Here is an 11,002-nt window from a genome sequence, read left to right as displayed (position 1 = left end):
CCACATTAAAGAAGAAGAAGAAGAAGAAGAAGAAGAAGAAGAAGAAGAAGAAGAAGAAGAAGAAGAAGAAGAAGAAGAAGAAGAAGAAGAAGAAGAAGAAGAAGAAGAAGAAGAAGAAGAAGAAGAAGATGATGATGATGATGATGATGATGATGATGATGATGATGATGATGATGATGATGATGATGATGATGATGATGAGAAGGAAGTAGATGAAGAAGGAGCTAAGGAAGAGGATAATGATGTGGATGCATATCTCATGAGTACCATGATCATGGGTGTTATGATCAAGAGGATGATAATGATGTGGATTATATGATGTTGATGATGACATTACGTTTCCTTTTGATCCGGGGGATTATGGGGATCATTCCTTATACCCATTTGATCTCCATGGTTGTGAGTATATGATTGATGATAAATTTTACTCTCTTAGATAGCCATTATGTTGGGATACCTTTCAATCTCGGTGAGGATGATGATTGTTAGATGTGTGATGACTTTCATGATGGGATTCCTTTCGATCTAGGTGGATCTTTTGGATAATTTACAATGTCACAGAAGAGGTCACAACAACAAGTTGTAACAATCTTTTGTCCTAAAAGTAATTGGCCTATCTTCATCAAAGTCTGACTTTTATGACATGGATGGATACCCTATGATGTCTACTTTATTTCTATACCTCATGCGTCTCAATTGGTGGACATCTCTATCCAAAGTTATGCCTTCTTTCCTCTTGTAGGCTTGTTGTGGATAGCACCTAGATTTTTATAGTTTTGCCATAGTTGTGACTCTTCTTTGTTCTTCAATTCTTTATGGGATTCCTTTGATTCCATCATTGGCATACCTTCATTAGAGTCTGACTTTTATAACACGGATGGATACCCTATGATGTCTACTTTATTTCTATACCTCATACACCTCAATTGGTGGACACCTCCATCCAAGGTATGGGTTCTTTCCTCTTGTAGCCATGTTCTAGATAGCACCTATATTTTCACAGTTTTGCCATGATATTTGTGACCCTTCTTTCGCATAGATACTTCACCATCTTATGCTTCCATTAAGCAAATTTATTTGTGCTTCAATTCTTACTGGGATTCCTTTGATTCCATCATTTCCATCAATCAAGCTTTGAGGACAAAGGTATTTCAAGAGGGGATGGTTTTTAATGAAGGACAACTGAGGATGGAGGAGAAAATTATTAATTTGGAAATAAGACTATAAATAGGGAAGAGAGTGTAAATAGAGTATATTATTTTAGGAGTATAAAAGGGGGCCTTAGTGCCATTGTAAATACATTTTTCTCATTTCTCAAGAATCCAAGAAAAACTCTTAGTTTAGTATTGATTGTTACATCTTGTACCTTGCAACAGCCATGGATTCATGGAGTTCATATCTAATGGAAGATCAACAATTTCCTAGAACATTTATTGTTCCATTTTCATGATTTTTAGGAATTAATTTTAGATTAATTTAGTATATCAAGCTCTCTTTTCAACAGCTTTGAGATTTTCCATCCATTGAATTCACTTTAGGTTTGTCCCAATGTAGGCAAGACAGTCATTATTGATAGAAATGATCCTTACCAACTTGGATACCTTGACTTATTCATCCATTTCTTCTAACATCTTTTTTTATGTCTCCATCTTTACATTTGGATTGGTGAAGTTAAGCAGAGGTAAGCAATATTGGAGTCATTTTGATACTCAGCTAGTAAGAGGTGTTGTTGAAAAATTCTAATAAGGGTAGGTAGTGGATCCACCTCTCTTAGGCTTTCTACAAAGCATAGAATGGTCATCCCTAAATTGAGAGCCTCATTGAATTTCAATAGATTCAGGTTTAAAAAAAGGAACTTAAAAAGCCTTGATAATTTAGCACCAAAGGGTGAGAGCTTCAAGAAAATAATAAACAAGAGCATAATAAGATTTGGATTTAAAAAAAATTGTTTTATGAGGTGAATAGCGCAAAAAATAGAGAAGATATTATTAACTTGATCAAGAATCCAACTTCAAGCTCTTTGCCCAAAGATGTGTGGAAAATTATAAGGATTTTCAAACTATAATTGAACCACATCTAGTTTTGGATGCATGTGACAATGCTTCACTATTTTGGCCATCACAATGCTTTTGGGTGACTATAGGCACATTGATTTAATTCCTTTTACAAAGGCAAAGAAAAAGGATATACTTGCTTTGCTTGGGTGGATCTTAGGAGGGTACAAGTTAGAATGGTGCATCTTTATATCATGACTCCAAAGAATATAGAGGGTAGACTAATCTTCGTATTAAAATTGGATGAAGCACATAAAGTAGAACACTAAAAACTGGAATGTGTTAGTATTGCACACATAGGCCAAGATTTACAAAATGAAAGGGATTTATTATCTCAAGCCAAGGTTTCAAGCATCTACTATGGAGTAATTTGTGGTAGATAGGAACAATTAGAGCCATGAGAGTCTAAAATGACTTTTTCATCATGTGTCCTCAAAGAATGTGAACACATTGTTCAAGATGCTCCTATCTATCTATGTATCATGAATGATATCCAAGAGAATAGGATGGAGTAGGTTGCTAATCATATATGCCAATGCCTTATAGATTATTGATAGCAAGGTGATTAGCCACCACTAGAATAGCTCCAAGTGGTCTCCCCCTTTTAGGAGGAGACTAACCAGGCCTACTAACATGCTTCCTACCATTCGTCCTAAACCCCTCCCAAGTAGATGACCACTCAAGTTTCTACCAACAATGAGAATCCTATGAGTTCATGCACGACCCAAAAATTATGAACATATTGAATAATTCCATGCCAAAACTCAGTCCATTTCTTTCACCCACGTATCATCATTTCTATACCAAGACAACCAACCATATTCTATCTAAGTCAAAACTTGATTCGAATTTGAATAATATGCTTGAGAAGCCATCTTCAAATTCTAGCTCAATTTTACCTATGTAATATCCCCAATTAATCACTAGACAAGGTATTGCAACCAACAACTTGCTCTTAATACTTGCCACAATATGAACACATTAGCTTCAAGTGAGTTGAGCCTTTGTAGAGCTACTAGATTGAAAGCATGGATCTGCATAGAAATCCTAAATGAAAAATTCATGTTTATCAATATAGAAAACCTCTGAAGCAAGATCTTTGTCAAGTTTTTATCATGAAAGTGGTTAATTTCTCCAATCTCTTAGCCATGCAAAAGCATAATATGCAAGAGACTAGCTCAAAAGCACTTCTACATTGTTGCTTGTACAAGGAGAGGAAAGTGATCCAAGTAACAACATTGATGCAATGACAACTACCTTTACTAGCAAATTGAGGGCTCTAATACCACAATCAAAATTTGATTTGATGACAATCACAACGAATGCAATAATGTGTGGGTTCATTAGTTGACAATGGTCACATAGAGCACTTGATGATGACTCAAAAAATGTCTCAACTAAAGTAGCATGTTGGATGGTGCTAGGAAGTCAATTCTAAGGCCCTTATGTGCAATCTCCATTTGAGGGCTTGGTTTGGGCCTTGATTTGAGGTTGCCTAGAATTTTTAAAATTTTTCACTGTGCAAATTTTATGGAACTTCTAGTTGAAGGGCTGGAAAAAAGGTTTCGATCCTCCAAAAATAATTTATAATAGAATTTGATTTACACAAGATTTTGTTCATACTAAAATCTACCAAAACAAAAGAATTGGTTAAATCTACCAAAAATTTTGACATAAACTACAATCTATAGAGAAAAAACATTGTAACTTGCTCCATGTCAAATCAAAGATATGATGTGTTATGTCTCATCCTAATTTGAAGAGAGTTTCATTGAGGGGACAAGCTCTCTTAAGCTTGAGCTCAAATGTTGTAGTACATTTAACCTTCTATATTTAGTAAATGCTACCTCAAGCACTCATGCCTTGGTTCCAAATCTCTACCACCACATTAGCCACACACCTCATTTCCTTGTTTATGCATCATGTCAAGCTCACTACACATGTAAAGAATGCACAATACTTTTGATCATAACATGTCTTGGTCAAATAACTCATGTGTTTAATTTTGTGGCATGGAAGAGAGTCACCTATTATAACTACATGGTCTAACTCTCATGCATAAACTAAGCAACATTTCACTCTTTTAGATCACCAGTAATTCTTAGAAAATCCAAAATCTTACACTCTTAGAAAATTGTTTATTCAATCACAAGCAAGCATCCATGGTCACATGCATGCTTAAACCATAATCCACATGTAGAGAGGAAGTAGAGTAATAGGCTCTTAATGTTACCTTGCTACATACTTTCCTTCAATTCCTTTCAACTAGTTCATGTACAAGATAAACTACAAAGATGATGCATGTTGAAGATGTGCAATATCATAAATCCATGGATGCCTTGTAGATAAGCTCTATGAATTGAAGTTTTAAGCAAACAAAGGTTGTTATTTCACTTCAAGTATCAATGTCAACACCCAAACAAAAAGTAGAAGTGTTACTTTGTATCTTAAACCATATTTCTACATGATCCAAAGTTTGTGCTCTTAGCAACATCAAACAATCAATCTCAAAAGATGCATTTTGACATATAAATAGATATGCAAGTCAACTTATCTAAGATACATACAAGACACTCTACATCTCAATTTATTTCAATCTCAAAACATAATATAAAATCTATTTTCTTTGTCAAGAGACAAACTCTACTTCCATAAATGCTTTCAATTAAAATTTTATGCATCCAACTTATTCACAAGAAAAAATATAACAAAATTCATTTTGATGATGATGTACACAATAGCTTCTATAAATTTTAAATAAATCACACTAGCTAAGTGTAGAAAATGGTGGCTTGACCTTGTTATAAATTTGGGGGTATAGTGGCTTAGTCAAGATGTGTTTGGAGGAAGCTCCCAGTTCTCTTTGATGCGTCGAACTTTATGGGCTTGATTAGGCCTATTAGTAACAAAGGTGCCATTGAGGCAAGTAGGGGCAACAGGTTCCTGAGGGAGAGGAAGGATCAATTGTAATTGTGCAACCAAATGAAAGGTGAAGAAAAAGTCAGCCCAAGCTCTACCTATATGAGATGTTGCTACAAATATGACTATTGATCTTGCTACTAGTATGGCTATCTTCTGGGCATGGGAGGTCATTAATAGGAAGGTCATGCTCAGATGCTGTTAGTAGGAGTGCAGAATGGTCTCAAGTAGTAGGAGAATTTTGCAAGTACTTGAGAAAGGATATGTTTTATAAGCGTGCTAAGCAGCGAGGTTGTAGGCAACAAAGTGTAGGGGTATTTTGTAGGTGCACTAAGTAGGAGGTTGTGAGCAGCAACAACTTAGGGATCTTTTGTAGTTGCATTAGGTAACTAATGAATAAGGGAAGGCTGGTCACATATTGTGATTGTTGGAGTTCCCACATATTGAGTCTCTCTCTCTCTCTTGTTTTCTTGCTCCATCCGTCGTAGCTTGCATCTCCCTTGCTTTCACTTGCTCGTGCTCCCACTCGAGCTTCTCCCTTTAATTGGTATTAGAGCATTGGTTTGAGGAGTTTCATCAGTGATTGCTTCAAATCGACTTCAACACTATAGCTCATTCAAGGTAACCATTGCTTCCCCTTCTTCCTAGCTTGTGTGGGCTTCTTTGAGATCTTGAGTAGGCTTTCTTGAGCACGTCTAAGTGCTCCCCCAACCCCATTCCCTTCAATTGTAGTAGCACTAGGTACAATAGGAACAATGTGATTTATGCTTGTTGCTACTACCTCCTTTCCTGATTAGTTTGGTGCATCTCCTACCTCTCATGTGGCATCTAACACTCATGGCACTTGAGCAACCTCTTGGACACTTTTCACCATTAGACACTTGATTTTTGGAGCTCCCAACATTTATTATTTGCTATGATATACATCATACCTGCTATTATAAGCCTATAATAGTCTTTCCTTAGTGAAACTGAAGGTCATTTCTTGCTTCTACTGATGCTTATTGGTTGCTTAGATGCTTAAAATACATTATGGTGATGTATTTAGGTGCCGTTGGACTGATTTGAGCTTATATTGGCTCAGTTGTAGCAAGGTTTTCATTGCTGGAATGCAATATCCAACAAGCTATTTGATTGTGAAGGGTATTTTCTTCAGAGCTTGAAGTTTTCTTATGGTTCTATTTATGCCTATTAGTGCTAGGATAATTTCTAATGCATGCATGGAAAATGTCTTGGGAATATTTTTGTGGATGCATTGAGCTAATTTAACTTAGATTATAGAGGCCATTTTACCACTATACATAGTGGGTAGCAAAAACTTATCTAGGACAAGGCTATGCCTATTATGCTTTGAAGCTACACAGATATACCACTTGGATGTATTGGTGTCTATCATTCATGTATGCATCTTAGTATTTCTATGGTGACACTTGAGCTTTGCATTTGAGCTCATTCACATGCCTTGGAGCTTTGTGTAGTTACTATAGTGATCAGTCACTTACGGGCTTGAAAATTTTATTGGGTTTTATGCTCTTGACTATGTACTTCATGTATGTTGGATGCTTGGATGTCGTGTACTTGATTTATTGAGCTTGTATTGCTCAGTTGGCATTCAATTTTGTTCTAATGGGAGTTACTTTGAGCTTCTTGGATACATTGGCTTAGTCTATGGAGATAGTGGGACTCATTGAGATATGTGCATGCTCTCTTGATGCTTACTGGATGTAGTTACCTTTTAGTGGGCTAATTTGATTCATGTCTTGGATATCGGCACTTATCTCTATTAGTGTGATGTTAGTGATGCATACACACTTCATGGCTATGCATTGAGCTTCATTACCCTTGCTTAGTTGGTTGTGCATTTGGCATTTCTCTTTTATTCCTCCTAAGACCTACGGCATGCATAATGTCTATGTCTACTAGATGTATGGTTTACTAACTCATTGAGGTTGTGATAGATCTTGGTACCAGTTGTATGCATCTTCACTGGTAGTTGCTTCTACATATCTTGGTTGTTTCCTTGGATATTCCTGGTAGTGGGAGCTTGGTCTTTTGTTTGATTTACCCACAATTGCATTCTCATACTGTTGCTACATTTATTATAGTAGTTCTATAGTTATAGGTTTATGCATTATTTATGAGAGCATATTCTTCAATTAGACAGTTTATTATTGGTAGTTGGTAGGGACAGTCCTACACTTTGGTGTTTTCTTCCATTTAGACCTTGTATTGGCTGTGATTCGGGGTTGACTTGTAGTCATTTACATCAGCATGTCTTGTTGTACTATGCTTTCATTTGTTGGTATGATGGCTAGTGTGGATCAACTAATAGTGCTATGTTTAACATTGACAGATCGGATGGCACTGATTACACAAGGTAGTTACTACTCTCATACATTTAATTAAATATCCTCATTCATCACTACTATTGGTGTTATCACCCTTGCAGAGAAGGTATGTTCTAGAAAAGCTTCACCATTTACTCATTTGCATGTCTTTGGTTATGTGAGGTTTTCTACCATGTTTCAAAAAGGACAAGTGCAATAAACTAGATTGTGATAAAGCAATTTCATGCTACCCTAGTTAGACAATTAGCCTATTTCAAGTTGGAGTATAAAAGCAAAGAGGGTGCCAATGTAAATCATCTTTTAATCATTTTTCACATCTCCACTTCTTGGAGCTTGAACGTATTTCCTTCCCCACCATTGTAACGGGTGATATTAAGTACATGTCCCACAGTTTTATCCCTCACCACAAGTGGTGGACCACGGAAGACCACTTGGGAAAGAATGGATGAAGACTTGAAGACTTATGGTACCAAATAGGGAAAAATAGAGCAGTTGGTGACAATTTCGAACAGATATACAGGTGTACAAGTAATTTGAAGGTGATACCATGTTGGTGATAGAGCCTACATGTTATACTTTAGTGCCCACATATGATTCTTGATGATCTATGACCAAAGGGGTTGAAACAAGATCCAAACAGTGAATCTACAGGTTATTACAGGTTGCTGTCTCATCCTAGACAATCATAAATAATCAATTACATAAATGGGATATTTCACTTTGAAAAATTGGTTCTTATACTCTATGTATAGAGGAAAAAGTTAGATTTGACCCTAGCTATAGAGCACCTCATTTGGACCAACGGTTCAAAAGTTTTGGCCATTTTAGTGACAAGTAGTCACTGTAGATAGTAGGCTGATAGAGTACACTGTTTTGATCTAAAGCAACCACATACCTCTCCAAACTTGTAATCTCAGTAAATATGGTATATCTATGTGTTATTAGATTTGATTGGAGCTATCAAGCACTTAAATTGGAGGAGTATAGCTTTGGTTATTGACCATTCTTTGTCAGGCAGTCTTGAATTACTACAGTTTCCATGATGGCAAGGAACAAGGAGCAGGTATTGGAGCACATTAATGAAGGTTTAGAAGATTATCATGCTGAAGCTAATCATACCATTGGGGCCACAAATCAATGATAAGAATTTATAGGTAATAGTACAACTAATGAAGAGGTCCATTGGCCAAGGGTTCCTCATGACAATGAGCTAGAACTGAAGTAAACGTTACTCATGATTCCAATGATTTCCAGTAGCTATCAAAGCAAGTTGGTAACATCAATGAAGGTCTAATCCAACCTGCCCATTCAATGGATGACAATTTTGGTAAGATGATTATACACATGGAGCAGCAAAACCATAGATTGGATGCCAAATTTGAACAGTGGTCACAATATTCAGTAACTTGGGTAACAAATTGCAAAGCAATCCACCTTCCCATTCTGAAGATGTACCTATTGTTCATGGCAATGTGAGGTATATAATAGCCCATCAGCATATACCATCCACTTTTGAACATAGAGGACCTTCTAAGGTGAATGAAACAATTCATCCTCATACCAACTCTTGGAATAGGAACATGCCAAACTTTACTAATTCAAGAGATAAAGGACAACAAGATTATTTCCCGCATGATGATAGAAATGAGTTTGTACATGGATGCCATCCCTTCTATAAAGAGTTTGGTTCTCAACATACTCAATTTCATCATGTAAGAGATGATCAAGGACAATATGCACATGATAAAGCAAGGATTGGAGACAGTTTTCAGCATGCTGAAGATCATGATGATAGGTTGCCACATGAGATATCCACTCATAACCAACAATCACATGAGAACTCATTGTTTGGTTGTCAATCTTTTGGAAATAATTGAAATGGGTAGCATTCATCTACCCCTAACCATGGACAACAAGCAATGAGTGATCATTTTAGTAGACAACAATCTTTTGGATATACCAACCATAATGGGCAGCACTATCATTATGACAAGGAATACAAGGACAAGATCAGTATATCCAATTTCAAAGGAGATAACCCTTCACCTGAAGAATGGATCAACAAATTGGAATTGTGTTTCACTCTCTACCCACACAATAATTAAGTAAAGATTTGTTATGCAGCCCTACACCTAGAGGGATATGCACATACGTGGTGGAGATACATGAGCAAGATTGGAGAGAATTTTCAGTCTTGGGAGGACTTCAAATCAATCATGACTTAAGTGTTTGTGTCACCAATGGAGAAGGAAAGGCTTGAAAGGAAATGATCTTAGGCAAAGGGGTTCTATTGTGAGGGAGTATTCCAGCCAATTCTTAAACCTTTCCATATATGTGGAAGGCATTTTTGATTCAGCCAAATTGAACAAATATATTTTTGGTCTTGATCCAAATCTTTCAGCTGAAGTTGGGGCAACCAAGCCTACAAATGTTCATGTAGCCATTCAATATGCTGAGAGGTACAGCCAAAAATATAGAAGAGATTGGACTTCATTTTAGCCCAAAGCAAGAATGAATTATCAATCAAATAATCCGTTGAGATTTGGACAGCAGTTTAGCCAACGAAGAGAGGGATTTAGAGCTAAAAACATGTTTCAAAGTAATTTCAACAAGGTTCCAACCTATCTTATAGCATACGCTTCAAAACATGGCAATAATTTCATATATAATGTTGATCCAAAGGGAGAATTCAAAAGGGTTGAAAGTGCAATTAGGCAATAACCCAATAACAACAACAATAAGGCACTTCCTAATTACAAATCCAAGGGTCTATGTTATAAATGTGGGGAGAAATGGTCTCTTGAGCACAAGCAGAAGTGGAAAGGATATATGGAAAAGTTTAATATTCTGAATATTGAAGATTCTAATGAACAAGGGACACAAGAAGGAAATATTTTGCAAGTAGAGGCAGTTCCTACTTGTGATGAGATGCATGAGCATAATGATCAGGACACATAGGAGGAATTAGACTTGGTTAATAGTTTTCCTTATGATCCAGGTGGTCCATTTGATCCTAGTGGACCAGAGCTAGATGATTCTCCTATGGTTTCTTGTCAGTCCATGTTATGTTCCATATCTTAGGATGCATGGATGGGTTGAAAAGGTGAAAATACACTTTGGCTCAAGGGTACTATAAATTCAAAGGTTGATCATATTTTCATTGATATGGGCATCACACATAGTTTTGTCAATGCCAAATCACTGTATGAGCTGAAGTTACTACCTCAAGAAATAGAAGCCCCACTGAAGGTACAAGTGGCTAATGGTGCTCAAGAGTTGAGCAAAGAGATATGTCGGCAGACTCCTATTGAATTATCAAAGTTATGCACTATTATGATGGACTTGATTGTTCTAGATATGGGTCCTATTGACATCATCATTGGCTGTGATTGGCTTAAACAGCTTGAAAATTTTTCTTTGGATCTGAATCAGATGTTCATGGAGTTTACTTGGAATGGGCAAGAAGTAAAACTTAATGGCATAGACAGAAAGCAAGTGAAAATAATCAGCAAGAAGAAGATGAAGAAGGAAATTAATGCTATATCTTGCATTTTCACACTTCTTCTATCAAAGGCAGATGAAAACTAGCAATCTACTTCACCTAAGGAGCAAGATCCATGTCTATGTAAACTTTTGGAAGAGTTTAAGGACATGTTCTAGCCACCTACATCATTGTCTCCT

This window comes from Lygodium microphyllum, chromosome 24 (assembly GCF_053477565.2).
Source record: "Lygodium microphyllum isolate KBCC chromosome 24, Lygodium_microphyllum_v1.1.10, whole genome shotgun sequence".
NCBI classification, from domain to species: domain Eukaryota; kingdom Viridiplantae; phylum Streptophyta; class Polypodiopsida; order Schizaeales; family Lygodiaceae; genus Lygodium; species Lygodium microphyllum.
Note: the sequence above shows the minus strand (reverse complement) of the source record.